This window comes from Perca flavescens, chromosome 7, assembly GCF_004354835.1.
Source record: "Perca flavescens isolate YP-PL-M2 chromosome 7, PFLA_1.0, whole genome shotgun sequence".
NCBI lineage: Eukaryota > Metazoa > Chordata > Actinopteri > Perciformes > Percidae > Perca > Perca flavescens.
The window spans coordinates 13,014,425-13,022,410 of record NC_041337.1 but is presented as its reverse complement, the minus strand read 5'-3'; the positions used below and the strand labels follow the sequence as shown (position 1 = coordinate 13,022,410).

Below are 7,986 nucleotides of genomic sequence, written 5' to 3'. Positions count from 1 at the left end.
GCCAACCATTGTCCAAATCATACAGTAATGTCTTTTTTCTACCTTCGAGGCAGCTATTAGTTTCCTCTCATTTTCACATGGAATGAAAATCAACTTGTGCTTTGTAGTTGCGTAGCTAAAATAGGCAAAAACTCCTATTTTTTTAAAATAATGTTATGGTCCTTTAACAAATGGAAGACATTAATAAAAATAATGATTACTGTATCTAGAATATTTGAATTTTAGTTAGAAAATTGTCTCCAAGATGAAAGAAGTGTAGTGGTATCAAGCCTTAAAGACCACCAGTGGGATGTGGTTGGGTGTGGAGAGAAGTGTGCTCTGTTGCACACGTACAACCATTTTCCCACCAAAATTAGCACATATATGCAGGGTTTTGAAATGTGGGAAAATCTGCTAAAAATAGGCGATAGACTCCTTTCCCATTGACAGTAGAAGAGTATGCCTTTCTGTTTTGTTTTTCTAGTGGGTCACGTTCAATGTCATGCGTGTGCTGGAAAACAGGGTTAGTAAACACTACAAAGCAGCATGAAGGCCAGTGAAAATGTTACGGTGGTCACTTTTTGTTTTTTATATCTGTTACTTATTCAGTCTCTCTTTCAAACTTGGTGCTGACTAATTTGGTTGATGTTTGAGCGCTGCTTGCACGGAGACAGATGGAATTTGTGTCTGAGATGACAAAGAGTCATAGCATTGCACCGGAAAAGAGGCAAAGATTAGCGTGTCCATCCGGGTGTCATGTTTCCATCACCGCCGATCAGAGCTGGAGCCGATAAATACTCATGACTACTGTACTCATTTGTCCGATTGTAACCTTTACCACTAAAGACAAAAGCCAGATGTTATTTACTGAGTTTTTGTGGGGGGGTTTTGTCCAGTGGAAAAGGGGCTTTAGTGATGTCACAGTGTACTACTGACACACTGGAGTGCTGCTTTCAGTTACTCTTTAATGATAGTAATGTAAAACAGTCAATACACTCTGTTATATGTTGTTGTGGTCATGCATTACAACATGCCACAGCTTTCCAACATACAGTATCTTCTCTCTGCCATTGTCAATTTATATCAAACTCAATCCTGACCATTACACATACAAGATAACAGTTTCTCACCTTATACCTGCATTTAGATTTTACACATTGGTTCAGTGCAGCCTGCCAATGGTCTCAAATGTGCTCCAAGTCTAATTTATATTAAAGAAGGCTTAAAACTGTAAATCCTTTGGCTAGGACTTATCCCTGTAAGTATGTCTCTGAGTGTGTGTGTGTGTGTGTGTGTGTGTGTGTGTGTGTGTGTGTGTGTGTGTGTGTGTGTGAATGTGTGTATTACAGGGTTACAGTGCAACACTAAGCATACGCATTTGTTTAATCGGTTGTTTTGGTAAAATGAGCAGTTGAACATTGGTTCAGTAGTAGCCCTACTGAAATTAAATTCTCAGGATCTTACAAATGTAATCTTTGCTTTTCAAGAACATTCACAGTTTGGCATCCCTCTCTGAGTTATATTCTAATCACATTTTTCTTCTCCTTAGCGGTTCTTTTAGTATTGCCTGATGAATTATACCTGACCCATGAGGCTAATTGCTTTAAGCCTTTTCCACAACCCTATTTCAACATCTTCGTACTCTCAGTAGTCTCTTACTCTTTTCTCTGCCCTCCCTCCCTCACTTTTCCAGTCAAAGGTGGTATGCGTTTACCTTATTTTCACTCCGTCTGTGTTCCTTTGAGCTACAGCACTTCCTCTGCTCCATCACACTGACAACTCCACACTTGCTTCGTCTCTCCCCTTTTCATACTTTGTGTTTCTTTAACACCTTTAGGTTTTCCCAGCTACCCTTCTCTTCAGGCAATAGGCACCATTTATCATTATCTGTGATCTTCTCTCTGCGTCTTCATAAACTGTCTTAAACTAAACTCGAGTATCTCATCATCTTGTCTCACTTCTCTCTCACCTTCCTGTTCTCAACTTCTTTCATTACCACTGTCACTGACACAACAGGATCCTTAGCCTACTCACTGTGTGTGTGTGTGTGTGTGTGTGTGTGTGCGTGTGTGCGTGTGTGTGTGTGTGTGTGTGTGTGTTTTAGACGCCAGTTTGGTGCTATCAGTCCCTGCCTTGTATATCTTGGCAGCAGTCAGGGCACTGTGCCGACGTGTCCCAGTTCATAGGCCAGCCGGCTCCGACGTCACTGCTCCACGCTGACCCTGCCAGCTCACATATGGAGACCACATATGGACCTCATCTATAAGAGATAGGAGGCCTGAAGGAGCCACAGTCCCTCCGGTGAAACAAACCAAGTTCACAGAAGGCTGGCTCCTGTAAAAAAACACAATAAATAAAAGCCTGCAGGATGTGAAGTGACATTTTAGCATTTTGGCATTTGTTTTTGCTTCATGAGGAAGGAAAACCTGAATTTTGATAGAAAAACAACAAGATACTGAAGCACATTATACTATAAAATGCCCCTAACATTTTGATTTTAGTATACAAAAAATATTATTTTCTTAGTCACTAAAGTGTGCCATATTAATTGGTTATATCTAAGTTTGGGGACTTTTGTCACAAAGTGATTCAGCTGAGGGTTTCTGTTTTACAAAGACCAAAATATGACAACATTTCTCACCCTTTGATGTTAAAATGATCTAAAACCTATTTCTTAATGCCACATTACTTATGTTGCACATATTGCTACCATTGCACATTTTACTCACAACTCCATGGTCTACAAAATAATATTTACATTAAGTATTTAGGAAAAAGAAAATACTGATGAATTAGAGATAAAACGATTACTTGATTGACAGAACGTTACTTATTTGATAATAGATTAATCGCAGAGGTGGAAGATACTCAAATATTTTACTTAAGTAAAAGTAGGAGAAATACTCTGTTACACGTAAAAGTTATGCATTTAAAAAAAATTTACTTTAAAGTACAAAAAGTATTAGAGTATATATATTTTTTCAGTAATAGCCCATTTCAGAATAATATGTATTATTCAATGATGATTATTAATATGAAAAACACCTGCTCCATAAAATTTGCAAGTCTCTTATCTTTGCTATTTTCTTGTGATATATTGGATGGTTTTACCTCTTCAGCCCTAAAACATTATTAGGCTATAAATATGGCAATTGAAGATGAAATTTAAACGCCAATACTAGTGTTTTTGCACATTTTAGTTCCATAACTACAAATCATGTATACTTTAAATGTTTTGCTGATATTCTGTACAGTTGTGTATGTGTTTTTTTTTCTTCTACCATTCTAGGCAGCAGTTGGTTTACAGCAATTTCTATATAGTATGAAAATCAAGAACAGACTCTTGAAACTTGCTTACATTTAGTTAAGTCTGCATTAACTTTGGTCACTGACATTATTTGTGCATGCTGTCATTAAAGCGCCAACTGATTTTTAAACTCTGCACTGTGATACTTCTTGACAATAATGTGGAAAAAAATTAATCCAGATTTGATATTCACTGTGATGGATTAATCAGAATCAGGTTTATTGCCAAGTAGGTTTTTACAAGAAATTTGCTTTGGTAGGCTATATTGGTGCATAACAATAGATATAGTAAGAGAAAATATAAAAGATAAAAGCGAGTAGCCTACTGTATCTTAGTGTAGGGTTTTCATTAAACACTGTGCATATTTACATTAATCTGCACTGTACTTTTTTTTTTTTTGCACTTCTGGTTAAATGCATCTCGGTACCTTTACACTGTGCAATGACAATTAAGTTGAATCTAATCTAATAATGTAAGGAAATTAATTGAAACTGAATCTGTAGACGTGTATCCTACATCAACATTTCTAAAACCGAAAAGCATGTTTTACAAAATGGTAAGCTGAGGTAAAGTGGAAGATTTGTAATGAATTGGCTAAAACATGAAAAACCACTAGTGGTCCTTTGAAAGGGTAGAACTAATTATACTGGCACATAAACGAGACTTTAATTCATCCAAATATACCAACTCATCATTATCAGATAAGGATAGGACCACCGCGTCCTAATTTGCTCTCAACTTTAGGTTGTGTAACGTTACTTCTGTGTCATCCCCTCCAGCCAAACGCCTTCTCTTTGGTGGAAAGTCTGGAAATTGTGCTTTTTTCATCCTCCGGGCCCCACGAAGCAAACAATTGAGTGTTTGCTTTCCATTTAACTTAAAATACACACCGTGCCTTCTCTCTCTGCTCTGGTCTCGTCGCTGACATCCGTCTGTAGGCTGCTAGACAAACAGCCTGTTTCCCAGTCAACCCCCCTACCTCCACCCCCCTTCGGTGGTGGAGTCTGCCTGTAGTCCGTATCCTGGTTGGACGAAGCACCCGGAAGCGCGGCTTTTCATTCGAACGAACTCCTTTACCCAGGAGCCCCCGCGACGCCTCAACTTACAGAACTGGCTTCTTGGGCTTCGGGAGTGTTTCCCATTTAAACAAACAGTGCCGAAGATGGCGGAGAGTTAATGGTGTAAAGAAGAAATTATCGATCCGGTAGAGAGATACGTCCACAAGGTAAGCTCGTGCAGCGTGTTTGCTATCATTCAGCTAATTTAACGCGACTTTGCTTTTGGTTTGCATTTCGATAGAGGACGGAAATGTACTGACTTCTGTTCCCAGCTTCAGTGCACACACAATATTGGCATCGCTACGGTGCGGAGAGGGCACAGTGCATGGTCATTTAGTACATGACAGCAAAGATTTACTAACCTGTTTCATGACGGCGGTGAAGTGCACGCTAGGTGTCCTGTTTGTTTGTCAGCACTGCAAATTAAATGGACCAGATTTTTGGGGATAAACTTAACTTGATCACGCAAAGCTGTCCAGTTTACGCACAAGCTGGTGGGATCACAGAAGTGTTTCCAGATAGGTACAGAGCATCGGGAAGTTTTTTTGGGGAGAGCATACACACACACACACACGTGAACACTCGCATACTCACGCTTAAACACACACAATCAGGATGATAGTTAACTATTTTCTGTCGCCTGTCCGTGATAGTCGGGAGGGAACTATACGACAGCTGAGCCTGACGCTGTCGCAATATTAGGGAATCTGGACCGAAATGTTTGTTGATCAAGTGCATGCAGACATGCTCAACTGTGTGCCATATGCGTCATATTTTAGAGAGGCTACTGGTGTATTTGACTGGTTTTGTTGCCATATGCCATACGGGAGGAGGCAGACGATGCAGACTAACTGTCTGTCAGTCAACCAGCCTGCGTTCTCGGGTCCCGACTGCTGAGAGATAAAAAAAAAAAAAAAAAAAAAGTGCACTGACTCTACTGTATGTCTCCAGTGTGCAAGTCGGTGCACTGAATGGGGCATGCATTGCCTATAAATGTGAGGTGAAAGAGTGAATGGTCGCTGTGCTCGTGTTATTCCCTCTTAGGTCTCCATCATACACCAATCCTCCTGTCATCTGATTCATCCTTAATAATTTGTCTCACTGTATATCTGCAGGGGGCAGCAACGTGGCCCTGTGCATAACCCTGAAGGTCCATGGTCTGATCCCCGAAACAGCCAGTCAGTGTGGTGTTTGTGTGTGTGTGTGTGTGTGCATGAAAAGCACCATGTCCTTGAGTATGACACCAGATCCCTATTACAATACCTGCTCACACTGGAAAATAGCAGTCTACCCTTCAGTGTGTGTAAACAGTAGTTGAATGGAAGCGATGCCAATGGTTTTGTGTGTAAGTGTGGACAGATAAGGGATGTGAGGTTGAGTTAATTACACTGAAGTCAGTGTTTAAATTTCGATATGTTGGCGTTGTGGCTGAGTAAGGCTGCAACTAATGATAATTCTAATATTTCATCTATGAAATGTGAAAAAATAATTTTAAAATATTAATAATATAAAATTATGAAAAAAGATGTCCATCCGAGTTTCCCAGAGTAATAGTTGACATCTTCAAATGTCGTATTTTGTCCAACCAACAGTCCAAAATCCAAAGATATTCAGTTTACAGTGATATAAATCAGAGAAAAGCAGCAAATACTCACATTGGAGAAGCTGCAACCAGAGAATACAAAATTATTACTCTTCTGTTTTCTCCTGAAAGGTTTACAATCAAAAGGTCAGAATTAGCCAAAGTGGTACTGAACCAAATCTACAGAGGCACAATCATGGTGAAAATGTACTGTGAGGTCTTTTTTTTTTTTTTTTTTTTTTTTTTTTTTTTTGACTATTCTGTTTATTTTACTGCTCTGTTTTGTATGCATTCCTATTACAAGATGTTGTCGTGGTGGTAATATTAGGTTCTTGTCTCACTGTTCTTTCTGCTTTCAATTTATTTTATAGTTTGTCAACTCTTGAAAAGCGGCTGCTTGTTAAGGGCTTAAACAATGAATTGATTATCAAAATTGTTGGCGATTTGTTTTCTATCGATCAACGTATCGTTAACTGTTTCAGCTCTTGCAGCTGAATTTTCTGTCTGCTGCCCGGGTGAGGTGATGAGAAGCTCTTGTCTCGTTCCATGGCAACCCTCTTTTGACAGATTTACAGTCAACTCTGTGGCCCAAGTCTCTGCACACGTGCAGACCGACACACGCCTACAACCTGCTCACAAGAAATTAAAGGGAAGATAGACTGGTGAGGGGTGTGGGCAAGCTGCTCGGACCCGTGAGGGGTCTTCGCTAAGTGGATGGTGGAATGAATGCGTGGACAAGGAGGAGGAGGGTGACAGTGATTCATGATGTTTGCTGAATGGGGGGGGAAAAAGGGGAAAGAGGTTAGCAGGGGATGCTGGTGTCTGGGTCAGGCGCTGGGGTCAGGGCTCACGAGGCTGAGCGGGAGGACGGCAGGACATCACACACCGGCCTGGGAAGCTCTATGTTTGTGTGTGAGTGTGTGGATAAGGGGAGGGGCTCAGGTGGAGCCTCTTGCTGGAATTCTACCTGGCATTTTTGTCTTTTCTGTCTTTTCCTAAACTTGTTACAGCCTCTGATCTGTAATTTTTTTTTTTACCTTTTTTGTGGAATCAGGAAGTTCTCTTATTTAAACAGACCGCATTCTTTGCTCTCTCTTCTCTCTGTGGTAGGTCTCTCTCGCTGTCCCCTGCCTTCCCCAACTGCAGTGAAGTGAGTTGAACTGTTGTCCAGTTGTTGTTGGCGACCCTCTCCAATGCATCTTCACCAGCTCTCATTGATTTCACTCTGTGGAGGAGGGGTCTTTTTTTTTTTTTTTTTTTTTTATCTCACTTATTTTTGTCCTTTACTCTGACATCTCCAGTCTGAGCGATGAATACCCTACACGCTTGATTTGATGCGGTCTTACTAGACTTGTCCCAAACAACCAGGGTTAGGTAACTTTTTTGATACCAATGACAATCTGGTATTTTGAGTTTCGACTTCTATACCAAGACAATAGTTTTTCCAATACCTTGTTTTGAGGATAAGAAAAAAAAATTTAAAATTCAACAAAGGAAACCATTAAAATGTATCTTAAAAAGCAGCCATTCAAGAACGCTTCCTAAATAAAATTAATTATACAATTAGCATAAAAGGGAGATTTATAACTCAAAAGTAATATAAAATGTATATATAAATAATAATTTTTAAACAATGGGTACTTGATTCTGATTTCTGACTTAAAAATGGGAATCTTAAAAAATGGGTCTTAAAAATGCATTTGATAGCTACATATATTAAACAATGCTAACATTTTGAGGCTAAAGCTGCACGTCCCGGGCAATCAGCATCCAGCAACAGTCAAGGATTAATGTAAAAGACGTGGAAAAAAGAAACAGCATTGTTCTTGTAAGGCGTGACAGGCGTGAATAAAGGTTGCGTTTACTTAAAACTGGTAAACCTTGTGATGCATTCAAAGTTATTGTAAAATACCCTTTTCTCATCTGTTTTTGTCGTTTAACAGCAATCCACTGATGAAAGAAGTTATTGTTCAAAATTAAAGTTGTTACATTAATAAATCATTAATTCCCCCATTTTTTTTCTGCTGATCCGAAAATTGAAAAGCGTGATTCGAACCGTG

General features: G+C 39.5%; 1 protein-coding gene across 3 annotated transcripts in view; it reads left to right on the top strand.

The window, feature by feature from the left end:
• Positions 1–4,382: 4,382 nt before the first annotated feature.
• LOC114559111 (nuclear receptor coactivator 3) overlaps positions 4,383–7,986 on the top strand; it is a 61,839-nt gene continuing 58,235 nt past the window's right edge. For 2 of the 3 annotated variants that reach the window (XM_028583566.1, XM_028583567.1), the window contains exon 1: positions 4,383–4,511. The gene's annotated coding sequence lies outside the window, so the exon portion shown is untranslated. Of the gene's footprint in view, positions 4,512–7,036; positions 7,077–7,986 lie in introns of all 3 variants that reach the window. The other variant, XM_028583568.1, reaches the window with a different exon arrangement.